The sequence below is a fragment of the Hippopotamus amphibius genome, chromosome 11, assembly GCF_030028045.1.
Source record: "Hippopotamus amphibius kiboko isolate mHipAmp2 chromosome 11, mHipAmp2.hap2, whole genome shotgun sequence".
Taxonomy (NCBI): domain Eukaryota; kingdom Metazoa; phylum Chordata; class Mammalia; order Artiodactyla; family Hippopotamidae; genus Hippopotamus; species Hippopotamus amphibius.
In genome coordinates this window covers 61022819-61035279 of record NC_080196.1, presented here as the reverse complement: position 1 = coordinate 61035279, position 12461 = coordinate 61022819, and the positions used below count along the sequence as shown (strand labels likewise).

At 34.3% G+C, this 12461-nt stretch overlaps 1 pseudogene; it reads right to left on the bottom strand.

Annotated features, from left to right (window-relative positions):
- LOC130830912 (uncharacterized) overlaps window positions 1–12461 on the bottom strand; it is a 158880-nt pseudogene that overhangs the window by 108056 nt on the left and 38363 nt on the right.

Here is a 12461-nt window from a genome sequence, read left to right as displayed (position 1 = left end):
TCCAGATGGAAAAAACATCATGGATAAAGCCTTGAAGGACAAAAGTATGGGGTGTGCTAGAGAAACAGCAGGAAGATTGGTGGGGATGATGTGAGTAAGCTAAGGTCAAAGAGGTAAAACAGGAGGGGTCAAACTAGGATGTCTTTACAAGTTTTTCTCTGGCTTTGAAAGAGATGGGAAATCATTGGAGGCTTTGGAGCAGAGGAAGGACCTGATATGAATTGTTGTTTGTTTGTTTTTTAATTGGCTTGTTCAACTTATGTTGTAAGGAAGCAAGAGAAGAAGTAAAAGATCAAGTAGGAGTCTAACTCCAATTTTTTTCCTCTTATTCTCTCCAACTATGCAAACATTTTACTATGATAGATTTGAAACATAAAGCACAGGTGAAAGAATTACACATCGATGTGTTCATCACTCAGACTACATCACAAACATTTCACTATACTCCACAATCCATCCATCCATCCATCCGTCCATCCATCCATCCATCCATCCATCCACCCAACCATCCATTCACGCATTCATTTTGTTTCTTTGACAGGACTCAAAGCAAAGTGCAGGCAAAAAACTCTCTTTGTTTTGATAATCCAGCACACATGTCATCAACCAGAGTTCAACTCATTTCTGTCATTTTTTTCTTCTTTGTATAGAAAGAAATGCACAAATCAAATTAACTTTTATTGAGTTTTGATAAAAGCATACATCCATATAATATAAACCCGTATCAAAATATAAAACATCCCAGAAACCCCCTTATATCCCTTCCCAGTGAAGGCATCTTCCCATCATCCAGTGGCAATCATTATCCTGATTTTTTCCATTGTAAATTACTTATACCTAGTCTAGAGGTCCACATATAGAGATATACAGTATGTATTAATATCTGTGAGGTTTTTTAATCACTCAGTACATTTTTGAAAATTCATTCTTTTTTTCCACATATTAGTAATATGTTCCTTTTTGTTGTTAAATAATATTTCATTAAGTGAATGAATAAGCTTTTGTTTACTCATTCTCCTGTTGATGGACACTTGAGCTATTTCCAGGTTTTTACTATTGTGAATAAAGTTGCTAAAACATTTTTATACAAGAATTTTTGTGAACATGTATTTTCATTTATTTTGAGTAAATATGGAGGGGTAAACTGCTGGGGTAGAGGGTAGAAAGATGTAAATTTAGTTTTACAATAAGCTGTCAGAATGTTTTCAACAATGTTTACAAGTCCTAGTTGCTCTGCATCCTCACCAATATTTGGTGTTTTAGTCATTTAAAAAATTTCAACCATTCTGATGAGAGTGTAAATGTGTCTCATGGTGGTTAAATTCTGATGACTAATAGTGTTGAGTACTTTTTCATTTACCTAATAGATAGTCCTATATTTTCCTCTGTAAAGTATTTGTTTTTGCCCTCTTTTAATGGAGTTTGGCTTTTTATTATTGACTTGTAGGGGTTTTCCTGAGTAAAAATCCTCAGAACACTAAAATAATAGGAACAGAAGTCCATAGGTGTTAGCTACCACTGAAACTATCAGCAACTGCTCTGTTAATTCACAGTGACCAGAGATTTTATTTTAATGTATTAACTTTGGGGTCTTTGCTACTCTAGATAGACTTTATTTTTTCCCTAGAGTGAGCAGAAATACAGCACAAAAATAAGTCAATAAAAATGTCAAGAACACAGGAAAAAGAAACACAGAAAGTTGAAAATATTACAAAGTTAAATAAATCCAAATATATAATTTATTACAATAAATATAAATGGACTATGCACTCAGGTTAAAATAAAAGATTACCTGATTATATTAAAAATATAATTATACACTTTCTACAAGAGTCCTATTTAAGATATAAACACCCAGAAGAGAATAAAAAGATTGAAAAAGATACATCAGGAAAACATTAAGAAAATGAAGCTGGTTTGGCTACACTAATATTAAAAAAAATATTGTAGAGATAAATTGTGCCACTACATAAAGGTTTCAGTTTGCCAGGTTGATATAACAATTATAAATTTGTATGCCCCTAATTTGTAGCTTTAAAATATACAATATAAAATTTTACAAAACTGTGAAGGGAAACGAGTAAATCTACCATCAAAATTTAAGAGTTAGCATGTTAACAATCATAGAACAAGCAGAAAAATTAGGTTATAAGAATACATGCTATTTGAACAACACTATTCAAAACTGGATTGACTGAATAGACATACAAACAACATTGAACCCAGCAAGTCAAGAACAAAGGTTTCTTTCCAATTTATTTGAAATCTTTATTAAAACTGATCTTAAAATATGCTTTAAAACATATCTCAACATATATAAAAAAATCTGGCATATTCTCTGATGGCAATACAATTAGTTAAAAATCAATAATGAAAGAAAACTAAAACCAAGACAGGAAGATAACACAATACTATCTAAAAATATTAAAAATAAATTTCTAAATAATGAAAAATTCCAGGTAGAAAGCATATCAGATGTTTAAAATACTTAGAAAAAGCAATGAAAAAACTACATATCAAAACTTGTATGACAAATAACTGATAATTACAGAAAAAATAATTCTAAATGATTATATTACAAAAGAAAAGGGCTGAATATCAATAATACACTATATATATTAGAAAAAAAACACTTCAGGATAAATGTAAAGAAAGTAAAAAGAAAGACAAGAAAAATAAAATATTTTTAAAAGAAAGCAGAAATTAATAACAAAAAATAAAGATGCAACAAAGAAAAATCATAAAATTAACAATGAATTCATTGAAAAGACTAATATAATTTACAAACTTCTGGTAATGGTGATCAAGAAAATAAGATAAAAAATAATAAATGAGTGTTAAGTTAGAAAGAAGAGCCATGGAAAAGCTAGTAACAGAGATTAAAAAGTGAATAGAAACAGTAATCCAACCCATTTGAAAACTTATATACAACTTTAAAAAATTGTAAAAAATATAAATAACCAAATCTGACCCTACTATAAATAGAAAATATTAAAATCATTAACATTTTGAAATGGTTAAGAATCCTTACAAAGAAAAAACATATCTAGATAGTTTTAAATTTTGAGTATTTTTGTCTTAGAATTCCCGAAAAGCTGACCTTGAGACAAGGTTTAAATGAAGCAGTTTCTTTGGGCAATGATCCCAAGAATCACTGAAGGGGGTAGGAAAGGAAGACAGGAAGGAGAAGAAATCCAATGAAAGATAAATTGGTGAAGAGTTTGCCTGTAAGCACCTAAGCCTGATCCCAGGAGAGACTTCTGAGTGACTATATAATCAATGACTCTAAATTTTCCCATTTAGAAGAAAGGAAACTGGGAGATTATATATATATATATATATATATATATATATATATATATATATATATATATATAACTGACCTCCATCTGTTACTAATTGAGGGCTGTTCTCAATGGCATTTACTCTTCAGCATTGCTGTCTTGGAAGCGGATCTACTGGGCTTCTGATAGGCAGAGAAAGTCCTTAGGCAGAGTTACCAGTGTTTGCAGCTAAAAAACACAAAGAAGCAAACAAAAACCTGTCTATATGTCTGGGGCTGAGTGCTGAGGGTAGGGTGTTGAGACCATCTGCTATGTCTAACTTAAGGAGCAGATTATTCTAATTACCACAGCACAACTTTAGTACTAAAAAGAAGGGAAATTACAGCAAATATATTCTTACTAGAGGCAAAAATTTTTAACTTAAATTTTAGTAAATCAAATTTAGCATGTTATTAAGTTGGTTTTACCACAGAAATGAATATTTAATTTAATAGTAAATAGTCTATTAAGGTAGTTTATTACATAAGCAGATTGAAAAGAAAATAGCCATAAGGACATCTCAATAGACACAGAAAGAATATTTAGTAGAATGTGATATCAATATATAACAAAAAGTCATACTGAACAAGAAATAGAATGAAACTGATTCTGATCACCAAATCAGATGTGTGGGTTCTTTCCCCACACCAAGCAATTCTCAGACACCAGCTGTGTGTCTGACAGTTCAAGTCAATTCTGACACTTATTAACCTGTGATAGCACCAGATCCAACAATTTAAAGGCTCAGTCATACAAGACTGCCCCTCCCACCTCTTCAGATGCCAATCGCAAGTCCGGGTTATCACCTGTGCTTTTGAACAACAAGCTATGAATTGAAGGTTTCCACAGCTCCCCCGTTGGATTCTACTGATTTGCTAGAGGGATCATAGAACTCAGGTAAACATTTTACTTCTTAGATTCCCAGTTTATTATAAAAGGATATAACTAAGGAATAGTTAGATGGAAGGGACCCATAGGGCAAGGTATGGGGAAAGAGTGAGGAGCTTCCATGCCCTATACCAGCCTGACACTCTCCTGCAATCTCTACATATTCACCAACCCAGAAACTCTATGAGCCCCATCCTTTTGGGTTTTCATGGAGGTTTAATTGCATAAGTATGATTAATTAAATCATTGGCCATTGATGATTGAACTCAATTTCCAGTCCCTCTCCCCTCTGGGACATCAGGAAGGTGGGTCTGAAAGTTCTACACCTTTAATCATGTGGTTGGTTCTCCTGGGCAACCAGCCCCCATCTTTAGATTTTTTCCAAAAGTCTCCCCATTAACATAACCTTTAACAGACATTTTTATTGCTCTCAGCACAGAAATTTCCAAGAGTTTTAGGATCTCTGTGCCAGGGATGGGATGAAGACCAAATACATCTTTTTTATTGCAAATCACAATATCACAAACTTCCTTATCCTAATAAAGAGAAGCAACAAGGGAAACAAAAAAGAGACAATAATCTACCACCTGAATAAATAAAACATTTTCTTTAAAATCAAGAAAAAGGCAATGATGCCCATTATCACCATCGTGATAGATATTTGCAGTCAACATCATGCTAGATATCCCAGGCCAACAAAGTAAGATAAGAAAAGAGATATTAAAGGAATAAAATCAGAAAGATAGAAACAAAACAACTTATTTTCAGATGTTATGATTGTTTACATAGAAAACCAGAAAGCATTTACAGAAAAATTATTAGTAATAATAAGAGAGTTCAGCAATACGGCTGTGAGTTGTAAGATCAATATATACAATCAATTGTATTTCTATATACAAGCATAATTCAGAAAAATATAATTAAAGTAAATGTTTCCCTTTACAATAGCATCCAAAAATATAAGGTGTCTGAGAACTAATACAATAAAAGATGTGCCAGACTTATGGAGAAAATTATAAAAGAAGGCCAAAATAACAGGAGAAATAAACAACATTTATTGATAATCATTATAAAAATGGGACCATTCTCTTTGTATTGATCTGTGCATCGATTTAATTACTATCAAAATTCAAATAGAATTTTAGTGGAATTAATAACTTCATTTCAAAATTTATGGAGAAGCAAATGACAAAAATCACAAGACTTTCCTGAAGAAAAAGTTGAGACAATTATACATTCCAGATATTAAGACATAGTACACAGCTGAACTAATTAGGTCAGTGTTTAATTGGATTAAAGAATAAATTAGGTAACAAATAGGGCTACAATATAGACAATATTTGTGGCCCCCAAATTAATATGTTGAAGCTCTAATTCCCAATGTGATAATATTTGGAAGTGGGGCCTTTGGGAGTTAACTAGGTTTAGTTAAGGTCATGAGAAGTGGGGTCTCTATGATGGAATTAGTGTCCTTATAAGAAGAAGAGACTCCAGAGCACTCTCTCTCTCCATCATGTGTGGATACAGCAAAAAGGTGGCCATCTGTAAACCAGGAAGAGGGATCTCACCAGGAACCAAATATGCTGGCACCTTAATCTTGAATTTCCTAACCTCTAGAACTGTGTGAAATAAATGTCTGTTGGTTAAGCCACTCAGTCTATGGTATATTATTATAGCAGCCTGAGCTGACTAACACAGGCTGGGGAAATTAGTCATTCATACTAAATGGATATGTATATAATAAATGATATATAATAATGAATATCATATACATTATAAATAATACCTTATATATGAGTATACATTTTATATATTATCTAATGTAATCTCACTCTCATATATCATACAAAATACAATTCTAGGTGGAATAAATCCTTAAACATAAAATGTAAAGTTTAAATTATTCAAAATATAATATAGAACATATCTATGAGACAAGGTATAGGAAATTAAAGACAAAAGCAAATAATATTAATATTAAAAAGCCATTGCTGAATTTGACAAAATTAAACTGAAAAATGTCCATTCAAAAAGAGATACTGTATTACTTTGCTTGCCTGCCATAACAAGATATCATAGATTGGTGGCCTAAACAACAGAAATTGATTTTCTCACAGTTCTGGAAGCTAGAAGTCCATGATCAGGGTTGACCTCTCTCCTTGACTTGAAGATGGTACCTGCTTATTATGTCTTTACCCGGTCTTTTCTCTGTCTGTGTGTGCAGGACAACTGTACTGTTGGATTAGTGCTCCATTCTTATGTTCTCATTTAACTTTGATTACTTCCTTAGTGGCTCTATCTCCAAATACAGTCACATGGGGAATTAGAGATTCAACATATGCATTTTCGATGGACACAATTCAGTCCATAACAGACACCATGGAGATATTAATTTAAAAAATAAACAGAAGCATAAAGTAGAAAAAGATATTTGCAAGACATAAAAGATAAAGAAATCAAGTTTAGAACATGTAAATAACATAAATTGGTAAGAAGAGACAAGACAATAGAAATCAGGCAAGAGATCTGAAAAGGCTTACACAAAATAAGAAATACAGATTGACAATTGACTTATTAATGTATACTCAACCTCATTAGAATCCAGAGAAAGACAAATTAAACCAGAAGGAGATATCATTTTGCACCATGTGATTTATAAAGATTAAAATGCTCAATAGCACTAGTATTGACAAAGATGTGGAGCAGCAGCAAAACTACTTTGGTTTACAATTTGGCATCATGCCACATACATTCTCTGGCCAACAATTATAGTCCTAGATAAATGCCTAGAGGCAATATATTACATGACAATCAGCAATCATGGGCCCCAATATTTGTAACAAGAAAAAGAAGGAAATTACTTACATATTACATATTTTTTTCAAATGTAAATAAAATCAGGTTTTTCTTTTCCCTCACATGCACACAAGCCAAATTGAGTCATAATGATTTTCTAATGCTTTTAGGGTTAAATACCAAAATCTTTATCATGGTATAAATGTTTATGAAGATTGTGGCTTTCATTGATTTTTGTGACATTATCGTAGATCTTTTTAAACTTTCTTAAAGATTCCTAGGTCTGTCTGCCTCAGACATCCACCTCCCACCTCAGTATTCCCACTTGCTGTTCCCTTGCCTGGAACACTTTTCCCTCATAGCATTATGGGTCTCATTCTTCATGACATTCATGTTTTTGTTCAAATATCTCCCAGGAGAGGACTTCCTTGGCCACACTAAATTTCCTCTCACTCCACCACTATTTCCTTATTCTGCTTAACTTTCCTTCATGGCATTTAGCACTAGCTGAAATTAAATAATTTCTTAGACTATTTACTTCTTTTTCTTACAACTTTCATGAACCAGTCCTCTCCCAGCCATAAGGTCTGTTCCTACTATTATACTTTCATAATGCTATGGAAAACCTTTGATAGCATTATCCACCCTTGAAATTTTACAGGTATTTATAATCATTGGGCAACTGTCTGTTTCATCAAGAACATGAAAGTTCTCTAAGAGGAAGACTGTGATTTTTTTTCCTCATAAGTATATGGCTAGGCTGTGGCTGAACCACACTGACTCCATTTTGTCAGCTCCATCTTAGCCCCACGGTCCCACCTCCTCCTCTTTCTGCATCACTGAGCTTTAGCATATTCACAGAAATATGCCCAAGCCAGATAAGTTCCCTATTAACTTCTGCCCTTGTCTTCATCTGACTTGAAAACTGGAAGAGAGCCTTTTGCTGATGCAGATGGTTAAAGGTCGAGACCCCTGTGGAGATGACAAACTGCCAGTTCCCGTCAGTGTAAACATGCCTTTCCTTAGTAGTCAGATTTTATTTTTAGCTTTGGCCCCTTTAAATCCCCCTGTACACCTTTCTGTGGCACAGAATGCAGATGCAAATGCCTCCAGATCACTGTCCACCAGATCCTTCCTGTCTGTGTGTAAGTTACCCACAATAAACTTCATGGGAAATTGCCTGTTTCATTTCTCAGTCTCCAAGTTCCTTCTCAGTTCAAAGGATATTATTCAATATTTTCACCTTCCAACAGTGAGTATGTTGCAAAGTGCATGGTAGATTTTCTAAAAAATATTCTTTGAATTCATTCAACTATGAATGCATGGACATCATTCAAGTTCTTCTTGATTTTGTCCTTTCTTACTGACCTTAGGTCCAAAGACAACTTCAAGGACTGGACCATTTTTATTCTTCCTTTTCCTGTCATCTTTTGGTCATGGTAGAGCAAGACTGAAAAATAACAATTAATAAGTACGTATAAGGTGAGTCAAAAATTATCTGCACTCTCATTATGTTAAAACTTCCATGAATTCTATAGCCAGAGTGTGGATAATTTTTGACTCACCCTCATACATTATGGTGTCTGAGATTTAGATGCTTTGGTAACTGAAAATCAGGAAAAACATATCAGGAAATAACATGAAAAAAGGAAAATTAAAGTAATACATTTTGTAGCAAGAAAAAAAAAACCTGAAATCCCTAGTAAATGCTGCTAGGAGACTGCTATCTTACCTGTTCAAATTTTTGAGACCATGACGTCTTGGAAGTCTTGAGAGAAGCATGATGATTTGTCTCGGCTTTAGACAGAGCAGGACCTTGGCAGGAGATGTGCTCAGTGTAGCAGGGCGTGAGGTAGAGAAATAGGAATGCATAGCTGAAGAGGTCTATGTAGAAAGATAAGGCATGACAATTGGCACTTGGGAGTTAGAGCAGTCTCCAGGCATGGGTCAAATGTTGGTCACCATCAAAATTTGAAGGTGAGTCAGGTATTTCAGCATCTTAAATAGAGGAAGACAGTGGCATATGAAAGGCGGGTCTATGGCAGACAGAATTCCAGGCACCAGGATTGTATCCACAGGTTTTTGACAACAAGATGTGGAAAGAGCAATCTGGGTATGTGAGCAGCTTTGGTAGGGAGATAAAATATCTAGCTGAAATCAAGACTAAGACAAAAACAATTATTTTATTCGTAGTATCAAGGGGACTCTTCAGTGACTCTTGAGTACTCTGTCCCTCTCTATTAATAGAATGGAGCAAAGAAAGGGGGAAAAAAATAAAAGGAAGGAAACTAAGAGATATTAGGCCCTTACTGTGTCTAGGTGTTTTCATGAATTATCTCTCTTAATCTTCAGAGCTATTCTTCAAGATGCGTAAGCATGTAGTGAAGAGTGGTGTATTGACATCACCTGGGGAACACTTTACCAACAAGAAATCTTTCTGGATGTTTTAATCACCAGTTCTCTCCATCCCTTGAGAATCACTGGGATGAGTTAATTCAGTAAGATACAACACAACCTCAGATGCTCATTATACAGAAGAGGAGAATGAAGTTTAAAATAGATAAAATATTTCCCAAAAGTGACTTAGCTCTAGTGGGGTGGCATAATAGTGGCCTCCCCCAAATACCTACTTTTTAATTCTTGGACCCTGGGAATATGCTATGATACACGGAAAATAGGAATTAAAGTAGAAGAAATTAAGGTAGATGAAATTAAGTTTACTAATCAGCTGACTTTAAAAAATTGAGGTTATCCTGGATTACCCGGGTGGGATCAGTGTAATCACAAGGATCCTTAAATGGGATAAAGGCAAAAGAGTCATTATCTGAGTGATGGGATGTGAGAAGGACTTGATGGGCCATTGCTGCCTTTGAAGATGAAAGTGAGCATGAACCTGGCATGGGGACAGCCTCTAGCAGCAGGGAAAGGCGGGAAAGTAGAGCTCCCCCTAGAGCCCCCGTAATGTATTACAGTCCTCCTGACCCTGGCTTTAACTCTGTGAGAGCCAATTTGAACTTCTGACCTCCAGAAATATAAGATAATAATTGTGTTGTTTTAAACCATGAAGTTTGTAGTAATTTGCTACAGTAGCAGTAGGAAATGAACACAGTTAATTGCAGAATTTCAACCCAGGTCTCTGACTCCAAAGCTAATGCCATTACCATTTTATGTGCTGCCTCAGTGACTACTGCGCTGCAAGACAAGAGTATACATAATTTAGGTCAGCTACGAAAGTCCAGTAGTCAGACTTCAGAGTGTCAGATCTGTAGGGGACAAAACCTGATTCTCCATGGATTGAGTTAGGCCACTGCTTTGTAATTATATCATGCTTTGAGATGGGGTGCAAGTCAGGAGTTCTTAACTTTGGGCTAAATCACATAGAAGTTTTCAAAAATTCTTTATTCCCAGGTCACATCCATCGCTTAAATCCTCATATCCCAGAATCAAGAGGGTCACCAATTAGCTATCCTGGGAAATAGCACAATTTGTCTCCAGTAACCCCTGGTTCTCCTTCTTGGTAATGCCTGTTTTCTCAGTTGAAACTTACTTTCATAAGTTCCTCATATGAGTCAAAATCCAGAAATATTAGGGGAGGAATACTGACAAACATAAATATATATATATATATATATATATATACACACACACACACATATATGTGTATGTATATAATATCATATATATACACACAAAGTTAAGTGAAAACCTGTAATTCAAAGTTTGAATTGGAAATACTAATATGTATATATACACATATACATATGGGTTTTTAAAACAGTATTTCCTACTTCCTATTTAAAAGGGCTGGGAACAATAACAAAACCATTAGCAATGAGCACATCTAGAATTCACATAATACTCTCAAAACAACCATTCCCACTAAAAGAAAATAGGGGTCTTAGATTTCAGATTTATGACAGAAAATGTTTATTATGAACCGGGATATATTTCATACCAGAAAACAAGGAAAGTATCAAAGACATCTGAAGTTGTGTCAAAAGGGACAATTTGAATAACAAAAATAATAATAACTAAAATGAATTGGATATAAAAAATATAGTTAAATCCATGATTTGGCAATGATACTAAAAAGTTATTAATCACTTTTGGAAGACCTTAGGGAATCAGCCCATTATTCTGGAGACTAGTAAATAAAGGAAAACGTTTATAACACTGTGGTAGATTGAAGTATTAGACCCAACTCTTTACCATTCTCCATTTGTTGTGTAACTGAAATTCCCCCAGTTAAAGGTAGAATGTACCTCCCCACCCTCTGACTTTGCCTTAAGCAATGTGATGGATGGATCTGGGGGAAGGCCAACAAAGTACCAGTTTTGAACAGAGGTGTTAAGAAACCTCACATGTACCTCTTGTCCCCTTGCACTTTTGACATGGCCATAAGTAAAACATGCCCCAGCTAGCCTGATGGTCCGAAGAATAAGATGAAATACACATGGACCATACCCAGAGCTAACGTGATGGGTACAAAATCAACAAAGCCACCTCAGCCCACTAGCTTTACACTTAGTGTTTTGTCAGCCATTGTTGATTATTACCTAGATACACAATTTTATTAGGGATTCCAAAGTGGTAAATATCTAATTCTAACATTCATTTTTCATTTGTTAGTTTGAATACTTTTATAAAGGAAAACATTCCCTAATCAATTATTTGGTTACCCTTACGTACTGTTTTAACAAAAGAGTCAGATATATCCTCAGCTATTAAAACAAACGGCCACAAAATCTCAGGGACATTCAACTCTAATTATGTATTTCTCACATGTTTGGGAAATTTATAATCAACCTGTAAGCTTGACAGCACATGAACCCCTGGTCAATCTTAACATCAAAATCTTAAAGAGAAAAAGAAAAAGGAAAAGAAATCCAAACTTTACGTGCCCTCTGATGCGAATACACACTACTCTTGTGAAGAATGCTTGTCGAACTATCCTGCCTGAATTTGATAAAGGCTCTGCCTACACTACCAGTTGTTGCATACAGTGGAAATAAGAGCTTGTCAAAAGCCACAGGGATGCCATCCTCAAAATGCAGAATAGAGCGATGCTGTAGGGCAGGTTATCTTGGTTTCTTCAACAAATAGATTATAAAGAAGGAAAAAAAAGGAGGAAGGAACTTCTATGAAAAAGAGAGATTTAAGGAACTTGAGAGATCTCGCTTGGATCCTAATTCAAAGAAAACAAATATAAAGAAATCCAGATAGAGAAAATTTAGCACTTGCTGGTATTTTATGACATTAAGGAAGGTAAACTTTAGGTGCAATGGTGATTTTGTGTTTTTTATTTTTAAATGAGTTATATATGTGCATAGGTATGTGAATCTATACTAAACTATTTATGGAAAAGTTTATGTTAAAATGATGTAGTGGGGGAAAAATGATGCGAAGGGTATAAATAAAATAAAATTAGCCATGAATTAATAATTGTTGAAGCTG